We start from the raw sequence: 12,293 nt of genomic DNA, 5'->3' as shown, positions 1-12,293 counted from the left end.
AATTATCCTGTGTAGAAAAGTTATAGCTGGGTTTCTCTATTAGAGCATGCATGTGTTTTTTCTATGAGAATCATTTTGTTCATTCGTCTCCTACAGGTCTCACAGTGTGCTGAGAACACATGGCATTTCACTTGGCCCTCTTCCTCCTAAACTTCCACCAGCCTCCCGATCTCACGGATACAAATTCTCAAGAAACAGAGTGTCCACAGCTAAAAATACATGAGTGTTTCTCTCTCTCTCTCTCTCTGTCTCTCTGTCTCTCTGTCTCTCTGTCTCTGTCTCTCTGTTTCTCTCTCTCTCTCTCTCACACACACACACACACACGCATGCACAGGGATGCACCACTCTAACATCTAACATGCCTCAGAGTCACAAGTGCACACAGTTGCCACTATAGCCAGCATACCAATAAATTCAAATTTGATAGAAATTGTATTAGGCTTTACAGATGAGTTAGTGTGCTACAAAGTCCGACTATCTTGTTCTAAACTAGTGGTTCTCAACTGTGACAACTGTACTTGGTGGGGGAGGTGGTATGAGGCCTATATAATTAAAATCCAAAGGCAGGCCACATGCCAGACCACTTCAGAATCTTGGGAGGTGGCCTTGGGCAACAGTGGATGAGACAAGCATGGGTGATGGCTGTGTGCAGGCAAGCTGGAGACCCTTGGCTGTACAACTCTGGGCAAGCGACTCACCTCTTCTAAGATAAAGTCCTTGCTTGGAGACATAATGGTCCCAATAGCCATGATGGATGTTTTGTTCTGAATTAATTCTCTTCCTGGTCTCAACCTATGCACTTTCTCCACCCCAAGCAAATCTTGTTATTTTATTATGATCACTGCAAACTTCTGTATACAGAGTAAAACTGTATGTTTCACCTTTTCCTCCAAACCAATTCTACTGCTTTCCCAGATAACTGCTGCTCACAGTTTGGTGCCTTTTCTTCCAGATTGTCCTGCATATTCACACACACAATGCACGTGCACACACACACGCAACCTGAATAGGCAGATCTATATCTATATGTAGTAAATAACAATCCAATAGGCAGATCTACATCTATATGTAGTAATTAACAATCCAATGAAGCCTACATCATTAAGTGCATTTATGTGTTTTTACAAAAATGTTACATCTTGCTTTTTAACTGAATATAACCTGGACATCTTTATATGTTCATTAACAAAGATGCCACACTTTTAAAAAGACCACATGGGATTCCAATACATGGGTACACCATAGTTTATTTAACAGTTCCCCTACTGGGTATGTATTTCCTTTTCCTTGATTCTTCTTTTTCTTGTTTTCTTTTTTTTCTTTTTCTTTTTTTTTGCTATTATAAAATGTTGAAATGAATTACTGTATGCATATATTTCTCCACTTTTGTCAATTTATGTGTGCAATAATTTCCTAAAAGTGACGTTTGAGTCAAAGCATATGTGTGTTTTAAATTTCAGAAGATTTTTCCCAATGGCTGTACCAGCTCTCAACTGTTGGACTGTCCCTTTATTCACACCTCATCACATAGCAAACCCTTAAATTGCAGAGAAGCAGGACATATTCCTGCACTTTGGGTTCATCTGCATTTTTAACTGCTTGTTAGTGTCCTTGATTTATTTTTCTATTGGCCTATGTTTATTTTTCTCACTGATTTGAAAAAACTTACTGCATATTAAGTCTATTAGCATTTTACCACAGGCACAGAAAAGAAATATATCTTAAAGGATTTTTCCCCAACTTATTTATATATGTTTCTATTTGAATGGGGAATTGCTTAAAATTTTAGGAAATCATACTTTCCATTTTTTTTTTCTATAATGGTTTCATATTTTCTACCATATTTAGAAAGGCCTTCTTCACTTCTCAATTATTTTGGCATAAAAAAGGCAAAGTAATAATTTACCCAAATGATTAGTGAGCTTTCCCAAGACCATTAATTAGTAACCCATGTTCCCTTCCCTGACCGATGGGGAATGTTGTCCTTGCCTTGCATTAATTTTCTACACGTAACTGTTGGTCCACTCTCCATTGCATCTTTGCCTTAAGATCTTGTGGAATTTATCTTCCCTTATTGCACTCAGTTTTAATCTTTTTTCTGGGTCCTCTCATAAGTTACTTAAAACCGTTTTGTTTTGTTTTGTTTGTTTTTGGTCAATCTAAGGTGGAAAAATTGTGTCTATAGCATTTTAATTTTGGTTTTGTTTGGTGTTTACATACACAGTGATCCACAACCATCTGTACATGAGCTCACTTCGCTTGGCTTAGCTATCTCTCCATTATGCATAGCAAGGTCACCATGAGAAGAGGCCAGACTCCACTTAAGCACCTGTCACAGGCTGAGTTATCCTGTCCCCAAATTTGTATGCTAGAGTCCTAACCCCAGCACCTCAGAATAGGACTATTTAGAAATGGGTCTTTACACAGGTAATTAAGTTAAAATGAGGTCATTAGGGTGGACCCTAATCCGTATGACTACTGTCCTTATAAAAAAGGGAAAATTAGAACACAGACACACACAGAAGGAAGATGATACAGGAAGATACCATTCACAAGCCGAAAAGAGGCCTCAGATAAAACCCAGCCCTGACAACACCTTGACCTTGGACTTCTAGCCTCCAGAACTGTAAGACAATAAATGTCTGTTTATTGAAGCTTCCCAGTCTTCAGTAACTTGTTCCAGCAACTCCAGCAAACCAGTACAGTTATATGCTGTGTAACGAGGCTTTGGTCAACCACAAACTCCATAGAGGATAGTGGTTACATGAGATTATAATGGAGCTGAAACATTCCTATCACCTAGTGACTTCGTAGCTATTACAATGTCCTAGCGCAATGCATTACACGTGTCTGTGGTGACACTGGTGTAATCAAACCTTTTGTACTGCCAGTCATATAAAAGTGTAGCGCACACAGTTATGAACAGTACATAATACTTGATAATGACAATAAATTACAATGTTACTGGCTTATGCATTTACTATACTATACTTTTTATCATTATTTTAGAGTGTACTCTTTCTGCTTACAAAAAACATTTGCTGTAGAACAGTATGCTGTGTTAGCCGGCAGCAGCCTCATATATCCCGGTTTACCTTGTCTCTTGATTGCATCATTTCTTTTGTGCTTGCTTTAATCTCCTGCTGCTTTGTACAGTGACGTGATGCTTAGGAGCAATAGGCTGGATGGACCATGTAGCCTAGGTGAGTAGTAGGCTCACCATTTAGGTTTGTATAAGTGCACTCTATGGTGTTCGCACAATGACAAAACTACCTAAGGACACATTTCTCAGAAAGTATCCCTACGGTTAAGAGGTGTGGCACTGTACACCATTCATCTATTAATGGACACTGACACAATTTTCGGTTTTCTTAGAAGAAATAAACTAGCAGTAATATCTTGTACATATTTTTGCAGACATTGGTGGATTCTTCAGGGAAATCACACATGACATTTCTGTCTTCTTTCAAGAATTTATCTCTTCTCTGCAGTTGTCAAGCTGCCTTTCTTTGACTGAACCATGGAAATTTCACCTGCATCACAGATGTTTCCACAATGGAATGGAAACGAATTTGAAATTGTCCTTTTCCCCCTGCTCTACTCCAATCCTTCGGGACACCTTGCATTTCCCCCTCCCAACTCTAGTGACAGTAATGTATGCAGAGAGCAGCAAATCTTTCCTGTGTGTGGAAAGCCACAGATATAATGCATAAAGGACAACTGTGCTCACTGCTCATGGCTTGGTGTGTCTTTTTACACGAGCTTTCCACAGTATTCTAGTTCACTCTAGATGGTAAATTTGGAAGTCAGCTGTGTTGAAGAGAGATATGCAAAAGCATCAGATGTTTTTATATTAAACTCTTGGTGATACATGAATTTTTATACAGTTCCTAATGAATTTGGTTAATTCTCAACACGAAGCTATAAAGATAATAATGTTTTCTATAATTATTGGCAATGTATAAAAAGTATAGTACAGTAAATGCATAAACCAGAAACATTGTCATTTATTGTCATTATCAGGTTATCTATAACTTCTGTGAAATCAACATGCAAACTGAGTTCATGGCCTCATGCCACCTTCTCAGTCTTTCTTGTGTCCACTGATACTACATGTTTTCTTAGTACTAAGCATGACAGCAGATCCTTTTTTCTTCTCTTTATTAGAGCAGTGGCTATGAATTCTGGTTCTGGATTAGAAACACCTAAATTTGAGGCCTCAAATTATATCAACATCACTTAATGGTTGGACAAGTCACTTCACCTTTCTGGGCCTCACTGCTGTTCAGCAGGTTAGATCGATGGTTCCTAGCATGCCATTCTACCTCTAGCATGCCATGCATCCTTAAACATGCTGCTAAGAAAATTAATGAATGATCCTGGACTTGTTATTTCCTAAAAGTCAGTATGAATTTGACAATGTCACCCTTTCTTTGGACGCACTTTCTGCCTAAGCTACAGGATGGCTGCACCATTTCCTAGGGCAACAGAGAAGACCAAAGAAGCTCCAATCTTGGGATTCATCCTGCTTTAGTGAGCTTTTTTCCCTCTACCTCGTTGTCACTTCCTTCACACAGTTAGGACCATCAGCTGATTGGTATTGCTAAAAAAAAAAAAAAAGGAAGTGGTGGACTTCCGTTTTAAGCATATGCAGTAGCTATACATGCAGAGAAAGGAAAAAAATAGAATTAAAAACAATAACAGAATATAAATTCATAACCATTCTGGGGATCAGGGGAAGCATATCACTAGAACTCTGAAAACTATCACGATCCTTGAAAGGTGCAAAGCAAGACGGACTCAAACTGAAGAGGGAAACCACAGCTCAAGTGCAGGCAGAGGAGATAGCTGTGAAAGGTGGGAAAAACTTTGGAAATGATAGAGCCCTGGGGTGGACTGGAATGGGGTGGGGGAGGAGCAGCCAAGCCCTTTCCAAACCCTCAGCTCTGGGCACCCCTAAGAGCAACAGAAGTTCCTTTGCAGGAAAGACCTTCGTTTGGAGAGTCAGGCCACAGCCTATATCGTAAAGAACAGAGAGCCCCTGCATGTGCCCTGGTTGCTGGCTCATCCTGTCCTATGCACACCTCATCCATCTCCTATCCCATGGAGGACAGGCTATGGAGGGCTACACAACATATGCAGCGTTAAAAAACTCATAAGTAAATAAAAAAGGGGCCCAGGCCTGGGGTGGGTGCAATGCTTAGAAATACCAAGCACACAAAGAAAGCTAACCCCATGAAAGACAGACACTAAATGATTAAATGAGCCAATGCCAAAGGAGACAGAGGTCAGGGAGCAAGAAGAGAATGTCCAAACCGGAACCAGTAATAAAAAACAAAGAGCCTAATGTATTATTAAAAAATAAAAAACGAACTACATTCCTTAGAAATTAACCACCTTTTTGCTAAAATGTAAAAGACTCAACAGATGGACTAAATAACAGAATAGACAGGACTGTCTTTTCTTGAGATAAAGATTAACCTGATGATTTCTTGAAACACAATACAAATGGCAAAAGAGGAAAAGAATGAAAGAAGTGTATTCACTGCAGCTCTGTTTATAATATCAAAAATTAGGGAAAATTCCTAAATGTCTATCAATAAATGATACTTTCCACTTTGTGGAATAAAACACAATGATCACTGATAGGAGGAGCCCCCCTCACCCCACTTAATCCTGGGATTTGTTGTTGATTAAAAAAAGAAAGTGGCAGAAAGATATTGGTATTGAGAAGACACATACACACTCAACCTTGTATTTCCTGAAGATACACATATATACACAGGATGAACGAATGGAAGAAAATATCCCAAATTGTCCTCCCCTGGTGGGGGTGGGCTGGGGCTGAGGGTGATTATCAAGGAGGGTGTTAATGCTGCCTGTCATATCTGAATTCTTCACTAATGGATGTGTACTTGTAACACCTTTCAAAAAAAATGATGGAAAGTTCTACCATCTTGGAGGACAGAGAAACTAACTTTAGAAACAGTACTTATTTGTATCTGTTTAAGAGTGCTAGTATTAACTTTCATTCAAGAATGCAGGAGCAGATTCCCAGAGCCACCCACCTGGGAGAGGTTGTAACAGTTATGTCAGTTCTAACCACAGGCAAGGTACGGGCATTGCATTCGTGGTCTCCATTGTTCATCACAGTGAAATCTTCTGTGATTGTCCCATCTACGAAAACTAAAAGAGTAGCTTAAAAACACAGAATGGAATCTGAACCTAATGGGACATCTGATCCCTATTCTTAACCACTGTTGATAAAAGTATTCAACAAATGTAACTTTGAAGCATTACAGCAATCAAATGATTAAAATATTCTTAGCATTTAAGATGAAATTAACCACAGTAGTCTGCCTCCACCCAAGAAAAGCTTGAGGATCTTGTAAAGGGATAGCAGGGGGTCCCTGGAGTTTCCGAAAGCAGACTTCAGGAGCTCCAGTCTCCGAGATGCTCCAGGAACCAACATACCCTCCGGCCACAGAGGTGTGAGAGAACATGCCCCCTCCATGCATGTCATGCCCTGTCCCACAATAAAGCAATGGCTCTGAAGAATCCCATTATGTCATTCCTGCTTAAGCAACTTTATTCCATCCAACATTCTCTTACTTGAGCAAGGGAAGCTCCCCTGGAAATACCATTTAAAACCACACAGCATCCACTCTAGGAATCAAGGGCATCCAGGCCGGCCATCTGATGAAAGCCCTGGACTCAGATTCAACATTTTCAGGAAAATACAAATTCCCATCAATCAGATCATAAAATATCAGTGTTGGATCAAATACAGACGTGATACTGAGACTGATTTTAAATGAAGATGCCAACTGCTAAACTGGAGTTAAAAATAATCTTTCACGAAGTATAATTCAGACTATATCCTGATGGAAGAAATTATAAAAGTTCTATGCTATAAATAAATAACCCTAGAAGTAACAAGTTTGGGGAAATGTTTTCAACAATTATGACAATGAATTTACAATAGGTAAAACGTACATGAATGTTAGTAACAGGCATGTTAAGACTCCAAAGGATCTGAAAGGCAATTTGCAGGAATTCATTTAGTCAACCAATTCCCCGAAACATACTTCAGTTATTAATATGTATGTAGTGAAACTGTCAGACTGGAGCAAGAAGACAGGGCTCCAGAAAAAAAGAAATAAAAGTGACACTGATAGATTGCGTGGTATATTTGACTCAGTGGGAAATTGAGTCAATAGAGGTTTTAGTGTAGTGTCAGAGAGACAGGGAGAGAATTGTATTAGGCACAGGGCCCACTGAGAAAACACAACACCAGAATAAGGATTTACCCCAGGAAAAACAGCAAGGGGTCCAATAAAGAAAATGGAACTCTATTCTACACCTTGCTTTAACAGTTCACATCATCACAATAAAGCAAACACCAAATAGCATCTTAACCCCAAATTCTAGCATGATTATCTTGGGTAGGGGGAGTCTAGGATGGCCAAGTGCTCATTTTTCAGAGTAGGAAGTTGACAGACACTGTCTAAAACTGACACATCCAAAACGTAAGCAAATAAGCACATTACAAAAAATAATAATGGGGGGAATTCTACAAGAAATATCTATCAAAATTTTAAAAGATTGCTTTTGGGGAGCAGTACTAGAGGATGGGAAAGTATTGTTATAAATTAAAATTAAATAAAAAGAAAAATTAACTCTGGTCACACCAAAACATTTCCATGACAACTCAACATTAATGGATAGATTTAAATCATCAGACTGGCCAGGACAGAATGAAGGTTTATCAGTTAAAACAAACAGATGGAGTGAGAAAGTAGAAGGTCATGTGTTGGACATTCGAATACTCTTTGTAGCCATGCGAGTGTAACTAAACAAAGCAATATTTAAATTGCAGCTTTCCCTGAAATGCTACTGCCCTAACCTCTTCCGTCCTTCTACACTCCCCACAATGACTGCATCCAGGCCTGGGTGTCATTTACCCTGACACCAGCCATCACTCCCCTGGTAGATCCTGCAGCCTGCTCAGCTTCCGCTCAGGCCACGGCCTCTCACACTCAGCATGCCAGTCTGGAAGGCCAGCACCCTCCCGTGTCTGTGCTCTCCTCCAGTGTTCCAGCACAGCAGTGAGGGGTCCTGCCACCAGCTTCAGAAGCAAGGATTTCAGCATTGGAGCTAAGTACACCCAGGATGGATGATTCTGCTCACCAGATACTGCCCATCATAAAGCTTTCAGAATACCCTCCTTAGTCTTAGAGGAATCACCAATATTCTAAACATTGCTGCCTTCGTCCTCTCATTATCAGCTTTTGGCAGCCTCCAGAAATAAATACGTGGTTTTTCCAAGAAATAAAAGAATCAAGAGAGAGTCATGATTTTGATTTTTTAAATTTACTGTAACGTAAACTAAATGTTCTTTCTACTGGTGTCTAACACCTTGGCTAAGTTTGATTATATTTAAGATTCCAATTCAACCACCTTTTAAGATTCATAAAGCAAAACTTACATAATTAATTCTTAAGGGCAAAAAGAATTCAAGTTAATACAAGATAACTTTGTCAGACAAAGTTATAAGCTAACAGAAAATCTCCCGATGTAGTATCAAAATGAATGAAATTTTCCTTTAAAATTTAATCAGCCTAGTCTTTAAAAATTTTTCCCCCACAATTCCTCAGTTAAAAAAATAAAAACTCTTTTCTAAGTGAAAAGGAACCAACCTGTTCAAAGTAGAAGAGTAAGATGATGAGACATAATTAAATCACGCAATTTAATTCTGATCTGTCTTTAATAACCTTTTGAATTTAATTGATTTTAAAGAAAAAAAGTTCAGTATACAGACATTTAAAAAAATTCTTCCCTAAGGCCCAAATTCCTAATTTTTTTCTCCACTCATTTATAGCTAAACTAATCCAGAAGTGGAAGAAATGTTAAAACTTAAAAATAGGGAGAAGAGGTAAGTTAGAGGCGAGCTGGAAGAAAATCAGTTACAGTGAAAGCTGAAAAAGCAAACATTAGCTCAGGTTGTAAAAAGTGCTCTGCCATTCCTTAGGCACAGATGACAGACAAAGCCAGCTGCACAGTGAACAGGAGATAATATTTCTTCCAAAGACGTACTGCAGCTGGTAATGGTGACAATACCCTTTCCTGGAGTAACTAGTGTGTTTTTGCTCTACAATTCTAAACCGTCAGAAAATTTGTTGTTTGAAAGTATATTATTAGTAAGGATGAAACATCCTGTTCTCCCTTGCAGGATTCATATTTTGAAAGTTACTACTGAAAATTTAGTGAAGTCCTGCTATTTCAGATTCCCGGCAAAGGGGAGAACTTCCCATCTAATTACTGGAAAGTGTAAGTTATTGGGTAATAGAAAAGCAATTTGCTTTCAAAAGTAAACAGTAGCTCAATGGCGTTTCATACAGACTCAGTTTTTTAGCCCAACTCCGAAAAGCTCTGAAAAGCAAGGGTTTTGGGGGATAAGTTTCAAGGACATTCATTCAGTAACAATGCCTGCCCTAAAATGATACACAGCTATTAATAGTCTTTATTTATTCCACCTAGTGAGATTAATCCGTGTGAGTGAAGAAACATTAATTTGTGGCATTACAGGATGCTGTATTGGAGCGATAGGTATCATACGGTGTCGGTATGCACACATACCTTTCTAAATTTTGAGAAATGTCTTTCTCAATGCTAAAATTCAGATTCTAACTTTGAATTCTAAATTATAAAAAATCCTGAATTCCAAAACATATCTGAACACAAGGGTTTTGAATAATGATTATGAATGTGTAATGTGCTCCATAAGCGATATTCTACTAAGAAGTATTTGGTTTAAAAACAGAGAAATCAGACCTACACTTAGAATATTAAATATGAGCCTAAGGAAAGCTAAAGCGAGTTATTTCTGAAATGCAAACCTAGCAATAAAATGATCTTCCTGCCAATTTTATCCATCAGGGAAGGAAAAGACCTAAAATATGCATCTCATTTTTTATCCTAGCTTAACACATTAAGAACGTTCTAGTTAAGACTATAAAATCCTACTTATCTAAGCACTACAAACATGGAGAATACAAATCAATTTCTATTTTACTGAAAAATTTTTCTAAACACATCAAAAGTATGATATAAACTGAACTAAATGATTTGACAAAATCACTTTGACTGATAAGATTTCTCACTAAAACATCAAATACTTTATGAGTATTAAACCTTTTAGCTCAAACACAAATATATTCATCCACTCTCTAAACCTTTTTGAGGGGGAGAGGCATTAATGAATTTAACCACATTTAACTGAAATGTTGCCTGTGTAACAGCAATGAATTTGTTACTAAAATAAATCAGATACTAGGTCAATTCCATTTCTTCTAGAAATTCTCCATCATCACATGACTTATTTTTACTATTACGATTCAAATGTGGGACATTTCAAACTCTTCTGACAACACCCTTCTGAAATGCTCTGAGGGTTTAAGAAAAAGAACTCCACCAGCCAACAGTTTTACTTGCGTTCAATGAAATCTTTGGAGTCAGGCAAACTCATTAAAATAGCCTGCAACACTGTTTCCAAATCAGAAAGAATCAAACTCTGACTTCTCTGATAATTGTTTTTCTAGTTCTTGAACCTTCGAACAAACCAAAAAATGAATCGCCTTTGTGCAGTTATTTAGGTGGGTTGAAAGTTTGGAACCATATTGACCGAAATATATATATATATATATATATATATATATATATATATTTAACTTAAATTTACATTTTACTACATAAAACTGTCCTGCTCTCCAAGTCACTTACTGGCTAATCAGGTTACTTTACCATGAAAATTTATCAAAAAAGAAGCAACCACGCTACATTTTAGCAGTGGTTAAGAAAGTTTTATGTGTTTATGCAACTGTATTTTATTTCTGTAGTATAAGAAATGTAGCATACATAAAAACGCTTCAAGCACATGGATATTTGTATTTCGAGTCACTTCGACAAAAACAGTGGAATCTTTAAGTGCATTCATGGAAATGGCCAAGCGAAACTGTACTCTTTGGGAGACTGAGTTTCTCGTGTCTGCGGATTGCAGCTAGTGTTTCCCAGCACCAGCCGCCTCCACACTGTCTGCATCTGGGTTCCCGGGTTCCCGCGTTCCCGCACAGTCTTTGGGCTCAGGCCTAGCTCCCTGCACAGGAACCGAACCCCGAGAGGCTCTAGGTTTAGGAGAAAAGCTGGCACCACTTACCTGCTCCTACTCGAATTATCTCAACAGTTTCTCCTTTCGCAAAGGCTGAACGCCCGGAGTGTCCCTGCCCGCTGAGCCTAGACACCTAGAAACTCGCCAAGGAAGCGCGCGGCCGCATTCCCTACTCGCCACTTTCTCCAGTCCAAAGGTGCCCCAGGTGCCGCGTCCCCGCGGGCCGAGCGAAGGGAGCGCGCGCCACTCCTACCTGCGCAGGTGAGGCGGGGGCGGGGCAGTGCGGGGTCTAGGCGCGGGAATCCCGGCGCGCTGCGGGCGCGACCGCGAGGCAGTTGAGGAGCAGCGCGGGTCGCCAGCTCCTCCTCTCTCCTCCCGCCGCCGAAGTCGCCTCTGTCGCCCTGAGCGCGGCGCTTCCTCATTTTCGGCAACTTCCTTAACGCGCCCGGGCAGGCCCCGCACTTCCTCCCGGCCGCCGCCCCAGCGCCCCGTGCGCCCCCTGAGCCGAATGCACCACGAGAACCCGGGCAGGGCAGGAGGAGAGCCCTGGGACCCAGGGTCGGTCTGAGAGGCGTGTGGCCAGAAGAGAGAAGAAGAGGGCTCGGGTGGGCTCTCCACCCTTCTCTTTGGCAGAGAAGCCCTGAGACAGGGGCCTTCATATACAAAGAGGGGCACTGCCAACAATAGGACCCACTCTCCATGTCGCCTGCAGCCTGATCCTTCTAAGGCTCTCAGGGGCACGCCCATTTCCCCGTGTAATTGCTCAGGTGAATACCCCGTTTGGTGTATTCCCAGTCACCAACCCAAGACTGCTGACTGGTAACCAGGAGGTCCTGGAATCCCGCCAGGTGGCCTTATGCTTTAGGTGAACGCCAGACTTCATGGCGCGCCTCTGGGTGAGCACAGCTTGTTCAATGCAGCCTGTTTTCTGAGAGCTTTAATTATTATCCTGACAGTGAGTTTAACTTGCTTCCTTCTACCCCCAGCAGCCTGCCATCTGGAGCTAAATTAAGTTTAATCCTTTTCTGGAGTCCTTAAATGGTTTAAAAACACCTACCTGGTTCCCCTTCCCCAATCTCTGTTTATGTCTCTGTCTCCCTGTCTCTCTCTTTCTGTCTCTATTGGA

The 12,293-nt window shown here is 40.2% G+C and overlaps 1 protein-coding gene across 3 annotated transcripts in view; it reads right to left on the bottom strand.

Moving 5' to 3' along the window:
* SYK (spleen associated tyrosine kinase) overlaps window positions 1–11,553 on the bottom strand; it is a 78,097-nt gene extending 66,544 nt beyond the window's left edge. For 2 of the 3 annotated variants that reach the window (XM_039852145.1, XM_039852148.1), the window contains exon 1: window positions 11,421–11,553. The gene's annotated coding sequence lies outside the window, so the exon portion shown is untranslated. Of the gene's footprint in view, window positions 1–11,215; window positions 11,395–11,420 lie in introns of those variants that run through there. The other variant, XM_039852147.1, reaches the window with a different exon arrangement.
* Between the last annotated feature and the right edge of the window lie 740 nt (window positions 11,554–12,293).

This window comes from Pteropus medius, unplaced genomic scaffold (genome assembly GCF_902729225.1).
Source record: "Pteropus medius unplaced genomic scaffold, Ma_sr-lr_union100, whole genome shotgun sequence".
Classification (NCBI taxonomy): Eukaryota; Metazoa; Chordata; class Mammalia; order Chiroptera; family Pteropodidae; genus Pteropus; species Pteropus medius.
This window is presented reverse-complemented; position numbering and strand designations above follow the sequence as displayed.